The sequence below is a fragment of the Aythya ferina genome (genome assembly GCF_964211825.1).
Source record: "Aythya ferina genome assembly, chromosome: 2".
In the NCBI taxonomy this organism is placed as follows: domain Eukaryota; kingdom Metazoa; phylum Chordata; class Aves; order Anseriformes; family Anatidae; genus Aythya; species Aythya ferina.
Window position 1 is genome coordinate 74,463,853 of NC_140297.1, and position 23,591 is coordinate 74,487,443.

At 37.9% G+C, this 23,591-nt stretch overlaps 1 protein-coding gene across 9 annotated transcripts in view; it reads right to left on the minus strand.

Annotated features, from left to right (window-relative positions):
- The window catches only part of CDH18 (cadherin 18), a 625,567-nt gene that overhangs the window by 477,579 nt on the left and 124,397 nt on the right, over positions 1–23,591 (minus strand). For 5 of the 9 annotated variants that reach the window (XM_084508748.1, XM_084508749.1, XM_084508743.1 and 2 more), the window contains exon 3: positions 19,401–19,497. The exons of the other annotated variants lie outside the window; for them this stretch is intronic. The gene's annotated coding sequence lies outside the window, so the exon portion shown is untranslated. The remainder of the gene's footprint in view (positions 1–19,400; positions 19,498–23,591) is intronic. 9 annotated transcript variants of the gene reach the window in all.

Genomic DNA, 23,591 nt, shown 5'->3' on the forward strand with positions numbered 1-23,591 from the left:
AAACCCAACCACCAGTACAGGTTGGGGCTGACCTGCTGGAAGATAGCCCTGTGAAGGACCTGGGAATCCTGGTAGACAGCAGGTTAACCATGAGCCAGCAATGCACTCTTGTGGCCAGTGGTATCCTGGGTGCACTGCAGTTTGAGGGAAGTGATCCTGCCCTTCTACACAGCCCTGGTGAGGCCACACTTGTAGTACTGTGTCCAGTTCTGGGCTCCCCAGTAAAAGAGGGACATGGAACTCCTGAAGTGAGTCCAGCAAGGGCTACCAAGATTATTAGGGGGTTGGAGCATCTTTCACACAAGGAGAGGCTGAGAGAGCTGGTCTTGGAGAAGAGAGGCAGTCCCTTCCAGCCTCAACCATTCTGTGATTCTGTGAAAGTATTTGCCTGCTTCTATGCCTTTTACAGTCAGAGCAAAACAAAGCGCCATTAACAAAGTGTAGCACAAGTATGCCTGGCAAAGCTGTAGGACAGTGACTAGTTAAAGTGTGAGATAAAACCTGTGAATAGTGATGTCTGGAAGTTTTAAAGACTGAAATATTTAACTCAATGATAGCAGTGAGTTTTCCCATTTACTCTACCAAAGATGGCTTCACTAATATCAGTAATGTGAATAAACACTTTGAAATTTGTGCTACTTGCTAAAGAGTCAATATGTCTCCAAGATAAATGTTATCCACTAAAATATTCACATTGAGAAGGAGATATCAGCCTACACTTAATATCCGCATGACTGAATTTCATAAGATAATTTGCATGTTTCAAGGACACCCACTCCATATCCAATAATCCTGATTAGGAGAATTGAAGTTATTTGAAACTCTGGTACAAAAGAAATTCCAACCTATTAATTATATAAAAAATGACCTTGTTATTACAGATATATTCAATGTCCTCTGTGACATTCAGATAAAGCTTGCTGAACTGTGTATTAAGCACAACAGTTTTCCAAACCATAGTCATAAATCTGTACCTGTTTATGTATTTACTGATTTATATGCTAGATGAAACAAAGTGCTTATTACTTCCAAAAGCGCTATGTGTAAATACACTCAGATGAGAATGCATTAATGGTGGACCATATCTAGTTTGTGAAAATCAACAAGGGAGAAACAAAACATGTTGTTTTTAAAACTCTATGAAAAAGTTGTCAGTCCCAACTGAATTCTTCAAAAACAGAGGGAGAAGCACCTCAAAACAAGGAAGACAAGACCAAAGCATACCACTAGTAGGACAGTGAAGGTAAATAAGGCTATAACCTTACACAGACAAATCAGAGTACAAAGTTTTGAAGTGGTATAGCAATACAGAAAAAGGTTTATTTATTGGGGGAGAATATTTTTATTATAATATCTATTTTAAGATGGCACATTTGCAGTGGATGCTTCAGAGAAGGTGACTAGTATCAACACACTCAACAGAAAATCCATGTACAAGAAATAAGATATTTGAAAGGTATGTCACACACCTGCATAGCTGAAGTATTTCTTTATTTCAATTTATAATAGGGGACCAAGAGGCAGAATAAAAATTTAAATATTCCACTAGTCTCAAAATCAATCTTTGTTGATACAACTTCTTATTGAAGCATCCCATGTTCAGTGAATATTACTAATCTCCCTGTCTGATTCTCTTTACCATGCAGAACAAAAGGATTGCTTTTAGAAATATCACCATTTCCTAACAATGTGCAGTAGATATGGACATATATATAGATAACTATACAAGGGCTTTAAGTTCTAATGAAATTAGTGGAGATACTTTCTGATGCAGCAAAGCTCCATCATAGTTGTTGACATTAGTTTTGTTATTCATTTCATTAATGGTTTATTTGTAAAAGATGCATTACTATGCCCAGATTATAGATTTTAGACTAAAACTAACAACAGTTTCATGCATGTATGTTAGTTTACCTTTTTAAGAGAAGAGTAAGAATATTGTGCCTACATTTCTGCCAGTTTTATGTTACAAAGCAAACAGCAGGAAGCAACTGAGCCTTATGATGGAATTTAACACCTATGACTGGAAAGAGCTCTTTGGTCTTCTAGCCTGTGTCTTTGCTTCCAAATTATTTTGCGTAGTCTCTTCAACTACCTGATTAAACTTTACCTTAAAGTGCTCAGGTTTTCTTTCCTTCATTAGTCTAAAAATACAATCACACTAAAGACACAGAAGGGAGTAACAACATAAATGAATTTAATACAACCATAGCAAACAGATCTGCACAATAAAAATAATTTATATATATATGAAAATGAATATCTGCAGCAGATTTAGATCCCTAGACAACTCTCCACACATGCATACAGACACGTGTACATTAGTGCACATATACATATTTGTATATTTGTGTATATATATATATAGAATCATAAACAAACATACAAATGCATACATGTAGTGTTAATGTGGAGCTACCATTTCCCACAATCTGAAGCAACATAAAAGGTCTGTATCCTCCCACAGCCTGCTTCTCAAATATAATCCATGTCTGTTTTCTGGCTATGCTCTGCTAACATTTGTTCCAAGAAAAAGGCTTTGGCTACATAAATTTGTACCTTTTCTCACATAGGTGTAAGCAATTTGTTCTGTGCTTGACTTTCCCTTTTGCTTTTCTTTTTGCTCTTTCTTTTCTTTTCTCTTTTCCTTTGCTCTTTCTTCTCTATTGCCGTATACTAGAGTCGAGACCAATCATTTTCATTTACTTCTTTTTTTTTTTTTTTTCAGTCAATACCCATATTTTCTTATTGTTGATCTATAAAAGCTGTACAATGTCTCTATGTATCTTCGTCTTGCCCTTCCCCCCCCCCCGCCCTTTTTTTTTCTACCTGTTAGTATTTGCCTATTTGCCTAGGTGAGGTCTAACATTTCTAAATGGTAACGGTAAACATAATCAGTAAATACTTCTTATGTCTTCAGCAGTACACCTTATAGATCACAGAATCCCTGCAATACATTGTCTAAGCTTTAAGCTACAACCAAATTATTCATTATCAATGTCATTTGTGGAGAGAGGGCTCACTGCTACTTCCTCAAGGGCAAAACCCAACACAAGGAGTTCAGAAAATGCTGGGCTAATTATATTAAGACTTTCTGCATATACATGTCCACCAATATCTTGGCAGTCAGTATATTTATAAATAAAATTCAAAATAAAAATTGAAATTAAATTATACAGAAAAAAAAAAAAAGACTTAATCACTGCATGCTGGCTTGTAATACCATCACAACACAAAGCAGAAATCCTGTACTAGAAAGGATAAGGATATTTTCACTGACCAGCCTTGCTTTCTGGGGTTGTACTAAATAGAACCTCACATCTGATCAACTCTGTATCAGGGGGTCCAAAGCTTAAATCCACATCAGAGTTTTACTGATTTTTTTAAGCTCTGGTACAAGATTATTTATATTTTTAGCAATCCATTCTTACAGCTCACTTTGTTCTGCCTTATACAGAAAATATACTAAAATAAAAACAATCAAACTTTGTTCTCCTATTCTTGCTGTGCTTGTAAGATATACGCCTGGTAACTGTTAGGTAATTTTGTTCCTTGCCTTAGAGTAAATTATAGCCTCCTTCTGCTGCTGAGCTGCCTGGTCCCTGCAGTGTGGATGATGATTCTCTATTTGCTATTATAATATAAAATGTGGGGAAGCATTCAGAGAACTCTTAGGAAATGCAATTTATTTTTCAACAAAGTTCGTAGCTTTTGTTAGTGTGGCTGAAAACAGACAGAAATGTGATTTTACCATTGTTGAAAAGACTGATGTAGGATGTCTGTGATGTGCCAACCATAACAAAAATTCCAACTTACAGGAAACACACATGAGGAGTGTTTCACACACTGGGATTCTGGACCGCTTCAAGAATGCAATTTTTACACCCCATTGGAAGAGCAGTCCATTTACTGGCTAGTAACAAGAACTTTACTCTTTCTTTACAACAGCCACAAGGAAATATCACACACTTGTTCACATACGCAACCCTGGAAAAATAATGCAGCAGCAAGATCAGGTTATTTCCCATGATATCATCATTTGAAAGTCACACATTTTTGAAAATAAATCAAACGTGAGAAAATTGATATTATGGCTTTAAAGTATCTCTGAAAGGATTATCCTGGAGAACTGTTGACACTTCAGTGTAAATACTGGTAGTTCAATTATTATGTTAAAATTTGCATGTGTAAACAGAAAATTCATTTAAATGAGATAATGTTTACATTGACTACATTTAAGTATTTAAAAGAAAACTGTACCAGAAGGTTTTCTTTTTAGATAGCTCTGATACAAGTCTTACGTGTCAGAACAGCAGACAAAATATACATTAGAAGATAAAAAGGGGGTGACATATTTGTTTTCGCACTATAATGCATCACAGCAGCTGAAATTGTAGATTAACTAAAGCTGAATTTTTAAACCACATCATAATTGAAGTGAAATTATTAAAAAGTTGAAGGAATATAAAAGATTATTTTTCTTCAGGCAAATGATGTGACAGACATTTTTTTCAGCCTGCATAGTACAGAAATGCCTTCTTTTCCCATATATATCATATATATTACCATATATACATTATATATTTTACTACTTTTCCTCAAGGTTTCTTGATTGAATTTAAGTGTGCTATTTTGGCAGATACTCTAATTTTCTGCCTGGTTGGAATTGTCTTTTCACTGTTTGTAATTTGTTATTATTATTATTATTATTATTTTGTCAGGTATTTGCATGTGAAGGTTTCATAATATCTACAAGGTCACTGGCAGATGAACTAATTTGCATATTATCCCAACCAAATATTTTACTATGATCATTTCTAATCACAGACAAATTCAAAGAAAGTAAAGTGAAAAATGAGCAGATTGAAACTTGAATCCCTTTAATAAAACTCTCCATGTTTTCAATGAAAAGAAGAATTATTCTTTCAATTCTGCCCTCTGCAGTTCTTGCTTTGAACTGCCTAAAGGCTATTTCTCCTCTGAGTACATAGATCTCATTTTAAGCTGCCATCTTAAACACTTAACTTTCTGTGCACTTGAGTGCACTTATCATTTGCTTTTTGCTGCAGATATAAATAATGTTAAGAGAATGTCAGTATCTAGATGTCTTATCCACACACATGCAATAGGTTTACACGAGACATTTATCAACATAACATTTGGAGTTTTCACTCTGCCTTCTTTTGGAAAAGCAAGTGCTGCTGCAAATGGTTTACTCTAGACAAAGTGACATTCAGTTATTCAAATTACTTTAGGTTGTAAACTTTAGGTTAGCTGTGCTAAACATTGTTCATTTTATTAAAATAATATTGAATACTGTTAACATCTTAAATATTTGGTAAATAGGGATATTTACTAAATAGACTAGAATTTGTCTAACAAAGGAAACAAACTGATACTGCTGTTAGGAAAACCAAGAAAATATATATATATAGCTTGCTAAACTGACAAAGATTTAATTGAATCTAAGTAATTCTGTTGCAGCCCAGATTACATATTGTATAGTGTTAATGATTAATGTAAAAAGAAGGGGGAGCTTTGCTATTGATTCTGTTAGTATGAGAACCATAAAATGTAAAAAAAAAGAACAAGTTGTTATGAGCAACTGAACACAGTATCATTTGTAAGACCCCTTTAGAACAAACACCTTCTGCAGAGAAGAGGATGGAATCAGTTCACAATGTATATACACTACAAGCAGTAAAAGGAAAAGAAATTTGAAAAATATGTCTGAAATCCTTGGTCCTATATCATGTCTCAAATTGGAATGCTTTGAACCTACAACCTCCCTGTGACCTCTCTAGGTACCATGCACTATCCAGCAAAATTGAAATTATAAAATTGTTTTCAGAGCTGAAGGTCAAACAATGCTATGAAAAAACCCTATCTTAAAGCAAACCATGCATTTCCTAAGTTACTCTAACTTATTTAGTGAGAAGATTTACTCAGAGAATATGGAACAGGTATGGAACTGCTTTCTGAAGTCAATCAACGTCTGCTAACCCTCTAAAAGACAGACAGAAAATAAAACGGTAACAGTTGGAATATACTTTCTGCCCAATTGAATGTTTGCAGATGTTCCTGTACTCCAAAATAAATCTAGTCTGTGGGCTGCATGGGGTTTTAGAAGAAAACCTCCTACACATTGCCTTTGTTTACACAATACAGTTATCTCTTGCTGGCGGGAACCAAGCCTTTCTGGATTCGAAGTATTGCTACTTGGCTGTTCTGCAACAAATACTGCAGAAGCAATGAGATTTCCATTCTCCCAAATGCTGACATTCTCACCAGCATAAAGAACAGTGAAGATCAATAATATTGAATATATAAGAAAATAGCAGACACTGCTTCCTCTCCCCTAAGGAATAAAGGAACACCATATTTTCAACTTTATTTTTTTTTCCCTCCAGAATTCAATCTATCAAAGAGTTTCATCCTTAGATATGTAGTCTTTTTAATAACAGTAATAAAGATATTTTAAATACGTTTTAAAATTGCAACAGCCCAAGTTGAAAAAGTTCTAAAATACAGAAGAATTGCAAGCAAAAAAACATTTTAAAGTATTATTTCTATTACATTGAAATTAAAGGTAAAAAATAATATTTTAAACAATGTTATTTATATAGGATAGGTCTGACATCAATAATCATCTGATAAGAAATATCAGTTAATCATCCTAGTGCTACTTGGCATGTAGTTTCAAATATAGGGACATTATCTCTACATATATATATATTATTTAAAACTTTGTACTCAAACACTGTAGTCAGTTTCCATTATTTTTATGATTTTTAAACCACCTGTTATTTCATTTGACCAGGACTGCAAAATAGGTTTAATACTTTTGTTTCTTTCAAATTATACATTCATGGGTAGCTGATAAGAAAAAAGTGATTCAGGAACAAAGACTAGAATAGATTCTCCTGGAACTGGTTGTTGATTTTATTGACAGACACACAGCATTTTGAAATAAATGAGTATGATGAAAGTTTCTCCAGAAAGAAGCAAAAGAATGTACTTATATGAAGCAAATCAATAGTGGTATTCCACAAATGTTTACATGTGAGCAAGTAACTTAATGATACAAATAAGCGCTGTAGGACCTGATTATAAAATGGTCCTTTATCAGAATAAATTAAAGAAAAAGCTGGGGAACCAGTGAATCTCACTTTCATTTATTCGCTATGTCAATTTAGGCACAAATAGCTATGTTAAATTTATGTAATGGCCCACCTTCTGTTAGCTGATAATACATTTACCTCTTTTAATTACTATTTATATGTCCCGTGTAAGAACTGGAAAAAAATAAGAATAATAATCCTTGTTCATCCCATATGCAATAAAGTCAACACAAAAAAAAAGTTTTTTTATTTTGATGGAAGACTTTATGCAAATAAGAAAAACGTTAAAAAGCTAGACTTTTTGCGAAGATGAGTAACAGTAGCATATTCTCATATTCATTGGCACAGAAGTTGCAGATACATGAAATTCTAACCTGGGAAATCTGTCCTCAGTAAACACATTCAATGCATGGACATAGTCTTCTGTATGGTTATACCCATAGCCATCTGCTGTGTGGGCACTGTTCCCATGCACAAGTTGATTGGAAATTTTCCTTACAATATTCATGCCAAGCAACAGGAACAATACACTAAGACTTTCCCCTTTTGTAAGAATCCCTTTTTTGCTGTTTACAAAGCACTGACAAAAATACTTCAGTTAGTACACTAAGAAAGTATATTTCAGAAAACAATATCTGAAAGGTAGAAAAACATGAAATAAATCATAGAATCACAGAACGGTTTTGGTTGGAAGGGATCTTATAGACCAACTAGTTCCAACTCCCTTCTATGGGCAGGGACACCTCCCACCAGACCAGGTTGCCCAAAACCCCATCCAGCCTGGCCTTGAACATTTCCAGGGATGGGGCAGCCACAGCTTCTCTTGGCAGCCTGTAACAGTGCCTCACCACCCTCTGAATAAAGAATTTCTTCCTAATGTTTAATCTAAATCTACCCTCTTTTACTCTAAAGGCATTTCCCCTTGCCCTATCACTAACAAAGAGTCCCTCCCCACTTTTCCTGTAGGCCCCCTTTAGGTACTGGAAGGCTGCTCTAAGGTCTTACTGGAGCCTTCTCGTCTCCAGGCTGCACAACTCCAACTCCCTCAGCCTGTCTTTGCAGGAGAGGTGCTCCAGCCCTCTGATCAGCCTCATGGCCCTCCTGCTCCCAGTAAGTTTTGTTGGATTGAGCACAGTAAGGAATAGCAATAACTGTTCTGGTGGAGAACAGATACAAATAAGAAAGTATCAACATAAGAAGGTACATTCTGCAGGTAAAATCCTATGTCAGAAAATACCATTGTAAAATAAAATTTATTCTAGAGACTAGGGATATTCTCCAGAGACGACATCTGAGTATCAGTGTTATAAATGGATTTGTTACTTTGAATTCTTTCGTATCTATGTAATCAATCTGAGATCATCAGATCCCCAAACATTTTAGAAGAAAGGGATCACAACAAAAGATGAAACAAAACAACAACAACAACAAAAAAACCCTAACATCTGAATAAACTAAAACCAAGGAAATCAAAATTAGCTGGAAAACACTTGTGAACTTCTTGGTTAAGATTTCTATGAACTAATAGAATCAGCCTGAATTCATCACTGAACATACATAAAGAGAAGTTGCATTTATATTGTATATGTGAGCATATGGTAAAAAAAAAAAAAATGTTTGCAGGGCTTACCCTGCAAATACACATTTCTTCCTTACATATAAAATTCATATTTGCACCAGTGGGAATTGTTATATTTTGTAATGGTATGATGCTGTGAGTCCTGAACTATTTCCACTCTTTCTGTTTTTACATCTTCCAAAACCAGGCAATGAACCACAGCAGTGTAACTGCAGTTAACAAATGAGAAAACAAAAGGTGTCTTCTCTTTCTAGAATGAATACAAAGATAAGTTAAGCTACCTATCAATAATTAACACGTGCACAATGATGGAAGACTAAATTATAAGGGCATAACGATGTCTAGGAAAATCCCACTACAATGGCTTGGAGGAAATCAGCTCTCTAACCACTGACACACTTTTTTTCATAACCTAAAACTTCATATTGCCTTTCAATAAAGTTCTATTTTGTTGTACTTTATATTCAAAGGACAAGCAACTTAATTCTCAGAGTGCTGAGGGAGAAATCGTTACTAATATTAATACTATGACAGCTCATATAAATCTCTTTTCTGCTCCTGAGAGCTAATACAGGGTCTCAGACATGCTGGAGTACATCAGTATTTACTAAATGCCTCCACTCCACACTGTGCTTTACAAAGTGAAATACAACCATGCAAATGGAAAACAAAAGGCTATAATCTGATTTAGCACAGTTTTGCTCTGGTTGCTTTTGGCATAAATGATCAAATAAGACTAAGGTAGTACAAATTTAGGCCTTTCTTGAAAATCCATGTTTACATTTTGGCTGGTAGCAAAATTAGAAGCACACATAAGGATTCCATGTAAAGTGAGGATTACTTGTCTTACATGGCCTGCACAGGAAAACCAAAAGAACCACTGACTTTATATAGTAATCTTTTAAAATAATTCCTCACAAATATTGTCAAAGAGATGAATACTTATATTTATGACTATCTGAAGTCCTACTGCATAGGGTCGACATACTACCACAGTGTATCTTTTCAAGTACACTACTAAGAACACACACACACAAAGTCACAGACTTAAAGATGTGGGCTGTCTTCAAGAGGCAATCTGTGCAGAGAAAAAGAACATGGATTTTGAAGAAAACTACATGTCCGATGGATTGTCCAAGAGGACTCTGGTTAGGAAACCTTCACACCCTGGTTTGTATTTGCAGGCTTCATTGAGTCTCTCTCTTAGTAAATCTTCTGTTCAAAAACATTTTGCATAGGGTATACACATCTCTAAATAAAGAGCACATCAACGCAGTAAGTACTCCTGGTATTGCTGTTCATTTGTTGTGTGCCCCATAATAAAAACCTCACTGTGAGATCCATAGTGCTTCCTACTCAAAATCCAAACAGAAAGTACACTTGACACATGCTGAAATTACTGTCCACTGAGCAAAGGAAGATTATTTCTTCAAATTTGCAGACAGTACTATAACACTGGATAGTGACACTTTATGAAAACATCATATCTTTTAATATATACATATGTGACCAAGCATGAAGTGTTTCCTTTTTCAGGACATTTGAACACAGTAAGCGTATATCACGTTACGTGTCAGGAAGCACAATCTCTAAAAATTATTTTCAGCAGTTATCCTAAATAGGCACTGTCCATCAAGGGATGCTACATTGTTTTTAAATAACGAGTTAATTATAAAGTCTGCACATAATAATGAACAAAATCTTCAAGTACTCACTTGTCTCCTTTTACTCTGTCCTGTGTGTATTTAATCTTTATTATCTGGTTATATGGCATGGAAAGCTTAGAAAATTACATCATTTTACAATGATTCCTTGTGACAAAAAAAAAAAAAAAAAAAAAAAAAGGTAGAAAAATACTAAAACATGATTAAAGCACAGTTAAGTCAATTGACTTAGCATATCCATCACATCAAGTTACACAAGAAAATAAAAATAAAATAAAAAATAGAAGCCAAAGCATTTTAAGATGTGGTGGTAATGGGGTATCCCTATTCAATAATAAGTCAATAATAATTCAATAATAAGTCAACATTTTGAGCAGTCGAATGAGAGCAATGTGGCTCAGTCCCACCCTTCAAGGCTGAATTCTGCTCATGTCTCAAGAGAGTCAAGCCCTGGAGCAGCAACTGCACCTTGTGCCCGGAGGGGAAAATCTCAGCCCCTCTCTGTCTGAGATTCCACTAAATTCTGCCTCAAACACAAAAACTCACCTGGTCAGAGTGAGCAAGAACATAATAAAAATATACTGACTTATTCTCAGCAGTAACAAATTGAAGCTCATCTTTCTGTGAGTTTTTTAAAAAAATGCTTCTCAATTTATTAAGAAGGAAGTGGAAGCAACAGATATTCCTTAGAAACTTAAAAAACAAACAAACAAAAAACCCTCATAGATTAACATATTGCTACTATCCACCTATTTTTTTGCTCTAACTTTCTAGTTGCTGCAATTTCTCTGATTACTGAAATCCACTACAAGCTTCCATGGCAAACAAAAAGGAATGACTTGTTTTAAGCAGATTTCACACACACTTACCAGAGATTGATTTAAAATAAATAAATAAACAAATAAAAATCTTCTCTTTAATATGCATTCTGGCAGAAACATTTAAATTTTATTTTCAGACAAAATAAATAAATAAGACTACAGAAATGTGCCTGCTGGTTGTACTGAAAAGAACAGTTATCATCCTCTAGTAAGCACAGATTCCTGCTAATCAATTTCTAACAATTGTTTTAAAATATAGAGGACTTTTCACAATCCTGTAGGAATACACAATTCTACAGATTTTTTTTTTTTTTTTTTTTTTTTTTTTTGGTCAGTAAAAACAGAAGGAATATGTTAAATAATCAAAGCCAAAATTCTTCTGAAATGGATCATTCTCGCACTCCCAGCACACATTACAAATTAATATTCATTCTGTGTGTATTTCCCAACACATCCTATGCACAGTGTTGAAACAGCTTTTAATGAGACCTGCACTCTACACTGATTCACTATAGCTTTCTTTTTATTTCCAGAAAGGGATATAAGAAAGAAAATTACAGCAGACAAAAATGTAAGGTGTGTTAGGATGAGATAAGTTACTTTCAGAAAAGTAATTTCAATTATTACTAACAGTCTGTGCCAATTCTGCTCTGTAGGCTTCAAAGAGTACTTATAAAAGCAAAGACAATGTTTTTCCTACTGTCAGCAACTGTAGTTGTACAGGAATTAGCTGATATGAACTACCAGAGAGATGAAAATAGTGTTTATATAGGAACTGCAAAAGAAAATGAGATGAGATTCAACTAACCTGAGTTAGTTGAATTAAATTTTCATTGGCCTTCCTGAATATTAATCATCCACACAGCTTGTCTTCACATTGTAACCAAAAGTTTTTCCACTTCTCAGTGCTTCTCAAATTCCTTTCCTTATACAGCTACTTAAAATTGTACACCCTGAATCAAGCTGTTTAATTCTAAACTTACAATTCATTCTGAAGGAAAAAGGAATGATTTACCAACAGTGAAAGTATATTTTATCACTGTAATTTACCATTCAAAGAACTTGCATATTAGATTTCGAGATGGAAAGCTCAAAACATTAAAGTTTCTTCCTAAATATAAAGGTTTTTTTTGTTTGTTTGTTTTAATTAAAAACCAGTGAACGAATGAAGGGGAAAAAAAAAAAAAAAAAAAAAAAAAAAAAAGGCAAGCCAAACTTTAAAACAAATGGCTCATGTTTAGTGGTCAAACTAATCTGCTGCACTTGAATGGTGCAACTTAGGACAGGTAAATTCAAGTGCATTCATAAATTATTTTTTTTTAGTCATGAACAAATGGTGAAATAATTTCACTGTAGTTTTTTTTGTTGTTGTTCTTTTGTTGTTGTCTTTTTACTTCTATAGATTTATTAATTGTACAAGTTAGTACTGTTAGTACAAGTTATACTTGTTATGGGACAAAATCCAAAACCATACTTAATTATTTCTCAGTATGATTCTTAGGAGAGTCGAAAAGCTTCATAGACGGCAAGCATAATAAATACTATCTACCACTCCCCCAAAAACCACAATATTCAAAAAGCAGAGCTGTGCTCCAAAAGCTGACCAGAAACTCTGTTCTGCTGAGATTAGGTATTTTTTAACAGACTGAAAAAGAGGTTAACTAGGTGTTAAACTTCAAAGTTGAAATACATTTTTACTAGCTACCTTTCTCTACAAACTCATTTCCTGAATATGCTTTGTAAAATAAACTTAGCAGGTTTGGAATGTGCCTTGTAGTATATCATCAGAAAGTAACAGAACAGAAAATCTCTGCATCACTTTAAAGCTACCTGGTTTCCAGTCCTGGTAGAAATTAATTGTCTTCTATCATTGTTACATTTAGATTATAGATATTTATGATTCCCTTATCTTTAATCATAATTTAGTCAATTAAGTCTTAGCACACCATGTTTCTTTGAAGGTCTTACATTCATAAAGACACATATTCATTTCTAGACACATGCCTCTTCATTACATTTGTTTCACATACAACAAGGTGCCAGTTTCTAATCTTGCTCTCCATTATGCTCCAGTGACATAAATTTAATTGAAAACACATGTCACAACAAGTGCTTCCACCTTATTCACAATTCACACATGCAATTTTTTAATGCATCTTGTGTTTTAGACTTAACATTTGTTAAGTTGCGCCAGGGGTGTTTTAGGTTGGATATTAGGAAGAACATCTTTACTGAGAGGGTTGTGAGGCATTGGAATGGGCTGCCCAGGACAGTGGTGGAGTCACCATGCCTGGAGGTCTTTAAAAGAAGTTTAGATGTTGAACTTAGCGATATGGTTCAGTGGACTTGTTAGTGTTAGGTCATAGGTTGGACTCGATGATCTTGAGGTCTCTTCCAACCTAGACAATTCTGTGATTCAGTGATTCTCTGATTTCTTCAGGATGCAGCAGAGCAGCCTAGTTACACCCTAGTTCACATCTTAGGAAATCTTAACACTGTCCTGCATCAGAAGTTGATTCGTCCCTGCCATGGGGAAATATTCCTATACCATAAAGCGAACGTAGTTCTGTATCACAGAATCACAGAATTCCTAGGTTGGAAGAGACCTCAAGATCATTGAGTCCAACCTCTGACCTAACACTAACAGTCCCCACTAAACCATATCCCTAAGCTCTACATCTAAACGTCTTTTAAAGACTTCCAGGGATGGTGACTCCACCACTTCCCTGGGCAGCCCATTCCAATGTCTAACAACCCTTTCGGTAAAGAAGTTCTTCCTAACATCCAACCTAAAACTCCCCTGGCACAACTTTAGCCCATTCCCCCTCGTCCTGTCACCAGGCACGTGGGAGAATAGACCAACCCCCACCTCGCTACAGCCTCCTTTAAGGTACCTGTAGAGAGCAATAAGGTCGCCCCTGAGCCTCCTCTTCTCCAGGCTGAACAAGCCCAGCTCCCTCAGCCACTCCTCGTAGGACTTGTTCTCCAGGCCCCTCACCAGCTTCGTCGCCCTTCTCTGGTCTCGCTCAAGCACCTCCATGTCCTTCTTGTAGCGAGGGGCCCAAAACTGAACACAGTACTCGAGGTGCGGCCTCACCAGAGCTGAGTACAGGGGGACGATCACCTCCCTAGCCCTGCTGGCCACACTGTTTCTTATGCAAGCCAGGATGCTGTTGGCCTTCTTGGCCACCTGAGCACACTGCTGGCTCATATTCAGCTGACTACCAACCAATACTCCCAGGTCCTTCTCTGCCTGGCAGCTCTCCAACCACTCATCTCCCAGCCTGTAGCTCTGCTTGGGGTTATTGCGTCCCAGGTGCAGGACCCGGCACTTGGCCTTGTTGAACTTCATGCAGTTGACCTCAGCCCATTGGTCCAGCGTGTCCAGATCCTCCTGCAGAGACTTCCTGCCCTCGAGCAGATCAACACACGCACCTAACTTGGTGTCATCTGCAAACTTACTGAGGGTGCACTCAATGCCCTCATCCAGATCATCGATAAAGATATTAAAGAGGACCGGCCCCAGTACTGAGCCCTGGAGGACTCCACTAGTGACCGACCTCCAGCTGGATTTGACTCCATTCACCATGACTCTTTGGGCCCAGCTATCCAGCCAGTTTCTAACCCAACGAAGTGTACGCCAGTCCAAGCCATGAGCAGCCAGTTTCTTGAGGAGAATGCTGTGGGAAACGGTGTCAAAAGCCTTGCTGAAGTCAAGGTAGACCACATCCACAGCCTTTCCCTCATCCACCCAGCGCGTCACTTTGTCATAGAAGGAGATCAGGTTCGTCAAGCAGGATCTGCCTTTCATAAACCCATGCTGACTGGGCCTGATCGCCTGCTTGCCCTGCAAGTGCTGCGTGATGACTCTCAAGAGGATCTGCTCCATGAGCTTCCCTGGTACTGAGGTCAAACTGACAGGCCTATGGGTCCCCGGGTCTGCCCTCCGGCCCTTCTTGTAGATGGGCATCACATTTGCTAGCCGCCAGTCAACTGGGACCTCCCCCGATAGCCAGGACTGCTGATAAATGATGGTAAGCGGCTTGGCCAGCTCCTCCGCCAGTTCTCTCAGTACCCTAGGGTGGATCCCATCTGGCCCCATCAACTTGCGCACATCCAAGTGCCATAGCAGGTCGCCAACCATTTCCTCGTGGATAGTGAGGGCCACATTCTGCTCCCCATCCCCTTCCGCCAGCTCAGGGTACTGGGTATCCAGAGAACAACCGGTATTGCCGCTAAAGACTGAGGCAAAGAAGGCATTGAGCACCTCCGCCTTTTCCTCATCTTTTGTAACAAGGTTTCCCCCCGCATCCAGTAAAGGATGGAGATTCTCCTTAGTCCTCCATTTTGCGTTGATGTATTTGTAAAAAGATTTTTTGTTGTCTTTAACAGCAGTAGCCAGATTGAGCTCCAGATGAGCTTTGGCCTTTCTAATTTTGTCCCTGCACAGCCTCGTAACATCCTTATAGTCCTCCCTAGTGGCCCACCCTTTTTTCCAAAGATTATAAACCCTCTTTTTTCTCCTAAGCTCAAGCTGCAACTCTCTGTTGAGCCAGGCCAATCTTCTTCCACGCCGGCTCGTCTGTGGGCACTTGGGGACAGACCGCTCCTGCGCCATTAAGATTTCCCTCTTGAAGAGCGCCCAGCCTTCCTGGACTCCTCTGCCCTTCAGAACTGTTTCCCAAGGGACTCTACCAACTAGTGTCCTGAGCAGCTCAAAGTCAGCCCTCTGGAAGTCCAATACAGTCATTTTGCTGGTCCCCTTCCTGGCCTCGCCAAGAATAGAGAACTCCACCATTTTGTGGTCATTCTGCCCAAGACAGCTCCCAACCACCACATCCTCCACCAGTCCTTCTCTGTTTGTGAAGAGAAGGTCTAGCGGGGCACCACCCCTGGTAGGCTCACTAACCAGCTGCGTCAGGAACTATCTTCCACACTCTCCAGAAACCTCCTAGACTGCTTTCTCTGGGCTGTGTTGTGTTTCCAGGATATGTCAGGGAAGTTGAAGTCCCCCACGAGAACAAGCACCGACGATTTTGCAACTTCTGTCAGCTGCCTGTAGAATTCCTCATCCGTCTCCTCATCCTGGTTCGGCGGTCTATAGCAGACCAAGACCAGGACGCTAGCCTTGTTGGCCTTCCCACCGATCCTAACCCAAAGGGACTCAACCTTGTCATTCCCAGCCTCGAGTTCCACAACATCGAAAGACTCTCTAATATAGAGAGCCACCCCACCACCCCTTCTGTGCTGCCTGTCCCTTCTGAAGAGCTTATAGCCAGGCATTGCAGCACTCCAGTCATGAGACTGGTCCCACCACGTCTCCGTGATGGCAACCAAGTCGTAGCCTGCCTGCTGCACGATGGCTTCCAGCTCCTCCTGTTTGTTACCCATGCTGCGTGCATTGGTGTAGATGCACTTCAGCTGGGCCATTGCCTTATCCCCTGGCCTTGCCATTGTTCCCCCTGGCTCAGCTCCAGCAAGCCTTGTTTCAGCCCCATCCCCCTTCTTACCTAGTTTAAAGCCCTCTCAATGAGCCCTGCCAGCTCCTGGCCCAGGATCCATTTTCCACTTAGAGATAGGGAGCTGTCTGCAGCCATCAGGCCAGGTGCTGAGTAAAGCGCCCCATGGTCAAAAAAAAACAAGATTTCTGTGCTGGCACCAGCCTCTGAGCCATGTGTTTATCAGGTGGGCTTTCCGTGTCCTGTCAGTACCCCTCCCTGCCACCGTAGGGATAGACGAAAACACCACCTGTACTCCCACTCCCTCCACTAACTGTCCCATTCCCCTAAAGTCCCGTTTGATAGCCTTCAGGCTTCTCTCTTCAATGTCATCTCTGCCTGCCTGGACTATCAAAAGAGGATAATAGTCAGAGGGGCGAACCAGGCTGGGAAGCTTCCTGGCAACGTCCCTGACCCTGGCCCCAGGGAGGCAGCAGACTTCCCTACGGGTAGGGTCAGGCCAACAAATAGGGCCCTCTGTTCCCCTGAGAAGGGAGTTGCCCACAACAATCAACCTTCTTTCTGTCCTGGTGGAGGCAGTCCTAACGTGTGGAGTCGACTTCCTCGCCCTAGGCATCCTCCTGGGTACACTTTCTACCTCATCCTCACCCACGGGTCTCTCAAGCCTCAAACCTGTTGCATAAGGGCACCTGGGAAGGTGGGGCTGGAAGGGGAGGGCATAAGGGGAGGGTATGGGCCAACTCATCCTTTCTGTTCAGTAGAGGTTCTTCAAAGAAAGATGATATAACATTCCTTAACACTGTAACAACTCTTCTGTTGTTATTAGAAACCAACAACATAGAAACGTGTCTTCATTTCTTCCATGGTCCAGTTTGCCTTCAAATCAAATGACTGAGTGATGGCTAAAAGCTGTTTTTCCTTTTAACTCTGGAGCTTGAAGTTCTGCTGTAGCATAGCTGACAGTTTATTCTCTCACATTTTACTAAAAAACAATAGTATAATCCTCTATATAAACCTTTAGTTAAAAGGTAAGAATGCTTTCACTAAAATAGCAAATATTTGTGATAGATTTTATTTTTTCTTTCCAAAAAGCACAGATGATGGATATTTACTAAGCATGTGAATTCCACTCTCAGTTCATTGGTCAGTACCAGGTCCATAGAATTAAATCCTAAAACTAATAACATTAATAAACATTTTAACATCAACACACACAAAAGCGGACTTGTTCCCTTCATAACTAGTAATAGTCCTGAAACCATTTTTTCCTTCCTTCCAAGTAAAGGAAGGAAATATGAAACAATGATAAATGGTAATGTCAATGAAATACTGAAAAAACTGTTCTTGAATATTCAGGGGATTGTATTACATTAAGACCATAAGTGAAAATGAAACTGCTAAGACAAAATGAAAACTTGCACTTACAATTTGCTTCATTACTTAATCTAATATTGTTTAAACATGCTTTTAAAATTCATAGCATGCCATAATAAAAGTGACCAAGGTCTGATTTGCTCAGTAACAAAATGTGTGAGATAAAATCAGCCAAACCTTATCACAGGAAAGTATGTCTCCTACTGACATGAAAGGGAGCTACACAACTAAAGCTCTTCAAAGGCTTTGAAAATGTACAGCATTGTAATAGCCCTTAAAAAGATCATGAATTTTTGTGTCATCTGATGAGTCCTTTATAAATGTGTGCCTTTATTCCACCTTTCCACATTACACTTTCACCTGTTCAATGATATCATGCACAGTGTAACACTAGTCAAGCAGTAATGTCTTTAGTTCTGTCTCACTGACATCAATCATACTCTTGCTTTTTTTTTTTTTTGTTTTTAGGACAGCACATAAAAACCTGGCTTTGTTCCCCATAAGAGCTTTTTTCACTTTTATGTTAATATGATAAAAGAAAATACAGAAGCAAAGCAAAATTATTCAACAGTTAAGAGTGTTGAAAAAACTCATGACATTCAATGACTTTGAAGACTGCTTTCATCATCCCCAAATTTAAATTTCCTTCTTCTGTAACTCAGTAGTAAGTACCTGACACAGTGCACACTGCAGTTAATCCAGGTGTAGTTCCAATGAAATACACTCGTGATTTATGTTAACTTTCTCGGGTTATGAGTAGGTGTATGACTGAGTATGTTGCCTTCATGCATATGTTTGAAGATAGGACAGACATAACCATTTAGACTACCCTTCTGAATGACACAGAAGTGTACTCTCAAATAGTGTAACATAGTACAGAATACAATAATACAATAACAGTGGGAAGAACAAAGTATGTAAAATAAAATAAAAATAATCTGAAAATAAAGGGGGTGGATAATAATAGACCCTAACTGTTCAGGTACCATTTAATGGAAATCACCAACTCTAGTAACTGATTGCTAGATACCATTCTGAACAAACTCTATCAGACTAATGTAGCAATGTGTTTGTTACAGATGATCCATCGTATTCTTATTCCTACTTATGTTTTATACTCCAAGAGTAATACAGGTCACTGAACAGCACTCTGATAGGTGCTGAACAGGCCTATTAAAAAAAATGCTCCTAAAGCACTTGTAAATGCTGTCTTAAATGTGTTACAAGCTTTAAAGGAGCACCAGACATTAAAGAAAAATGCTTTTATATAAGAGAAAGGGAAAATAGAGGTGAAGCAATTTTATCAATTGTTATTCACCTAAGGCAGCCCAAACATTTAATTGGAGGTGATGAAAATTATGAAAATATGAGACTCTACTTACAAGTTGATGAGTAGCTAAGGAGAGAAAGGTGTTCTGTCAAACAGTCTTGCCACTCTGCACTGAAAATACCAGAAGTCTGATGATTCAGCAGCTTTCACTGGAACAGAACAACAGTTTTGAATATGCTCAGATAATAATGTTTTTCTTTGCACGATACTTAAATAAACAGACAACAGCATTGGATTGTCCTTTGCAATGGGATGTGAAGAGATTAAGATATTCATCCTGGCAAATTTATGAAGTCAGCACTTCATGTATGGATTTTTATTTTTAGGCAGCTGTTCAAAGTTAGAATTCTGGTAGAATAATGGAATAATAAAATGTATAACAGTGGTGTTTTAATGGCTTGTACCTAGTATGGGAGTAATTAATGATTTCATGTCTCATGCTAAAATTATGAAAATGAGCTAATCTGAAAATATTTTAGTTTTAAAACAGTGATGAGTTAGTGCTGTAGAGAAATAAGTATTACTTATCATTATAGAGAATAAGTATTACTGCTAAGAAATAATTATTGATTGGGAAAGTATCCATTCAGAACACATGAAAAATAATTATACAACACAAATATATTTCTGATCTTGTACATATAAAGATCTAAATCTGTTTTACATAATACTTCTCTATTTCTTCATTTATATGCAGTAACTACCAACCTTTCTCAAATATGCAATACGTTGATATAACCTCACTAAATATTTTGACTCTTTTCAGGTATCACCACCTAACAAATCTGGCAGATAATGATACTAATAAATGTGAATAACAGTCAACCACTGAAAAGTTAAATACAGACATCAGACCACTAGGAAATATTTTTGTCATTGTTCCCATAAGACCCTGTATGCATTAGAATACCTAATGACAGATACACGGATTCTTAATATAAAAGCACAAAAAAAATTTAGGTACACCGTAAAAACAAACAAACAAACAATCAAACAAAAAATGTATCTATTTGATCCTATCTTTTTACTTGATCAGCTTTCGTCTCTCTCAATCTATGACAACACAAGGGTCTATGGAAGGTTATGCTGCATATGGAAGGTTAAAAAAAAAAAAAAAGTGAGAAAGCGCATCACTTACTGTAGTGTGAATTCTGCCAGCAAAATATAGTTATGTTTTAACTTCATTTACAGAGAAGCTTTGTTAGCTTTCTTAAAAGTTACTGTTCACTATAAACTACTTGTGAATCATTCATGCCAACAAACTTAAAAACCACAAGCAAACTAGTCCTCTGTTCTATATCCAGTTGTTTTCTTTTTCCTCACAACATCACATCATCTCACAAGTCAAGAAACCTTCCTTTTTATGACAGAAAAGTCTTTAAATATACCCTGAAGTCCTTGAACAACTGTTTGGGTCAAGGTAATAGCAGGAGTTGAAGAAATATCTCCACAATTATACCATTCTTACTGCTCCCCATTTGCCTCTCTGTAATATAACTGGTAAACAACTGAGATCTCTAGTCACCCCAGAGGAGCTACAAACTGCAACAGCTAGATTTTACTTAAAACAAGAAAAAAGGACTACAAATGTTGCACAGTGTAAGCCCATTACAGATGAAATGTCAACTGTCCCAGAACTATGCTACTGATTCTTTGCTAACATCTGGCAAAATATTTTGCATATGTTTTGCACACAAACACATAACTCTCTTCCATACAACAGAACAGAATCATTTGTGTTGACTTTAGTCCTTAAAAGCATTATAAATATCATAGTCCTATCTGTGCTGTTCTCACATGCTTTTCTTCAGAGTTATGATTTTTCTTTATTGCTAACTTCTCGTTTCACATAGAATCATAGAATCAATGATGGAATGGTTTGGGTTGGAAGGTACCTTAAACTCCATCCAGTTCCAAACCTCCTGCCATGGGCAGGGACAACTCCCACCAGACCAGGTTGCCCAAAGCCCCATCCAGCCTGGCCTTGAACACCTCCAGGGATGGGGCATCCACAGATTCTCTGGGCACCCAGGTACATGTAGAAACATTTGCTAACTTATTCTGGGTCACTTTCACTGCCTTAGCTTTTAACAGTTTTCCTGCAGTCACAGAGAAAGATGATAGATTAGTTTCAATCATCTCATTGGAATAATTGTTCTTTGGCTACAAAAATGACATTGATAGATTTATGAGTTATACTTCAAGTAAGAATGACAGCATTGTTCTTTGTGTAATGATCCTGAGGTGTTTCTTCCTAACATTAAGGTTCTGGTGATATGCTGAGATATGTTCAAGTCTGTTGTTGGTATTTCCATACTAATCCTCAATTGCTGTTCATTATTAATTATTCTGTCACTTTTTCTACTTCTGGTTTCAGCCCGTGTTTCCTCTCAGCCACTGAAGTCAAATTTAGTGACACAAAAAATGCAACATTAAGGCATTGTCTTTTTTCTTTATTTCTGTTGGCCTATTTTCTTAAGATCCCATATTTGCCCATGATGTTTTTGTAGTTCTATATACTATTTCTTGGCAATCCAAGATCCAACTTTTCTGCTGGGTGTGATTTGTAACCATCTGGTATTAGGCTGGTTGTGATTTGTGAGAAGCTCAACTTCCTTCTGGGCTTGCAAGTGTTCAGTTCAACAGCATAAAAAATAAGTCCGACATGGATGATAAATTCTGATAAGTGACATCATAAAGAAAAGCTGTCAGCACATGAGAAATTAGAGTTTTGTTTAAAAGAGCAAATGGACATCGACGGTCAGCCACCACCTTCTTCTAAATTGATATTCAAAGCCAGGAAGTTTATGGGTAAGATTAGGTAAATATAAGAATCTAATGATATCCAAATGGGACAATACCCAGATATAAAACAGGATCCTATGGTAGACCTTCTGAACAGTCTTCTGGAACTGAGCAAATATCACAGGCCAACTAAAATGACATTAGGCTGCTAAATCCCACTCAGCTAAACTGTAATGACTTCAGTCTAGATTTATGTACAGGCAGCTAAAATATGAAAACCTTTCAGTAGCATACATCAGTTAAGATCAGGCCTGAGCATGTTAAGAATAGTAAAATAAAATCATTAGAAGATAATCTGTCCTCTTCAGAGGTTGGAATATGGAGTACTACCAGACAGCATAGAGTGGATTCAGAAATGGTAGTGAAATTCTTGAATGAAAGAACTTCATAAGAAAACATGAGCCACCAGCACATCAAACCTGCTTTTCCAGGTTGATTCTCCCTTAATCACTCAAATTAATAATATGCTCAGCCCTCCAAATTTAGGGTGAGCTGCATTTGTCCCTTAGAGACTATGGCACATAATATGATTAACTTTAATAATCAGAGTTCAAGAAAATACACAAAATGGCTTGATAGGACCATCAAAGACTTTGTCAGTACTTTATCCTCATTTGCTTTAAAGTTATACAACATATTTCTGTTTCTGGAGTTCTTCATCTTACAGGGGATACCTAACTTGGGAGAAGACATCTTAATTACAGAGAACTCACGTTCCATGATGGTTTAATATTATTCAGAAGGTTAACTGAGACTAATAGTACAGGACACTGTCTATATATATATTTTTTTTTCTGCAAAAAACCTATCAGCCTTCCAAGAGAAAGAAATCCTTCAGTTGTATGTCTCACAACCTGTGGTGGTTTTACCCAGCTGGGCAGCTGAGCTCCACCACAACTGATCTCTAATTTCCCCTCCTCAAAGCAAAAGGGGGAGAAAAAGTACAATGAAAAGGGCTCAGGGGGTGAGGTAAGGTCAGGGAGATCACTCAGCAATTATCATCACAGGCAAAACAGACTCAGCATAGGGAGATTAATACAATTTATTACCTATGGCTAACAAGCTAGAGCAGTGACAAACACACAAACTAAAACAAACAAACAAACAAACAAACAAACAAAAAAAACACTTCCCTCCATCCACCCTATCCTACATCCTCCCCCTGAGCAGTGCAGGGGAAAGGGGAATGGGGACTGTGGTCAGTCCCTAACGCTTTGTCTCCATTCCTTCACTGGCACTCTCTGCCCCTGCTCCACTGAGGGCTCCAGGGCTCCTCCACGGGCTGCAGCATGGAGATCTGCTCCATGTGGGACCCATGGGCTGCAGGGGGACCGCCTGCTCCACCAGGGGCCTCTCCATGGGCTTCAGAGGAACTTCTGCTCCATGCCTGGAGCACCTCATGCCCTCCTTCTGCATTGACCTTGGAGGATGCAGGGAT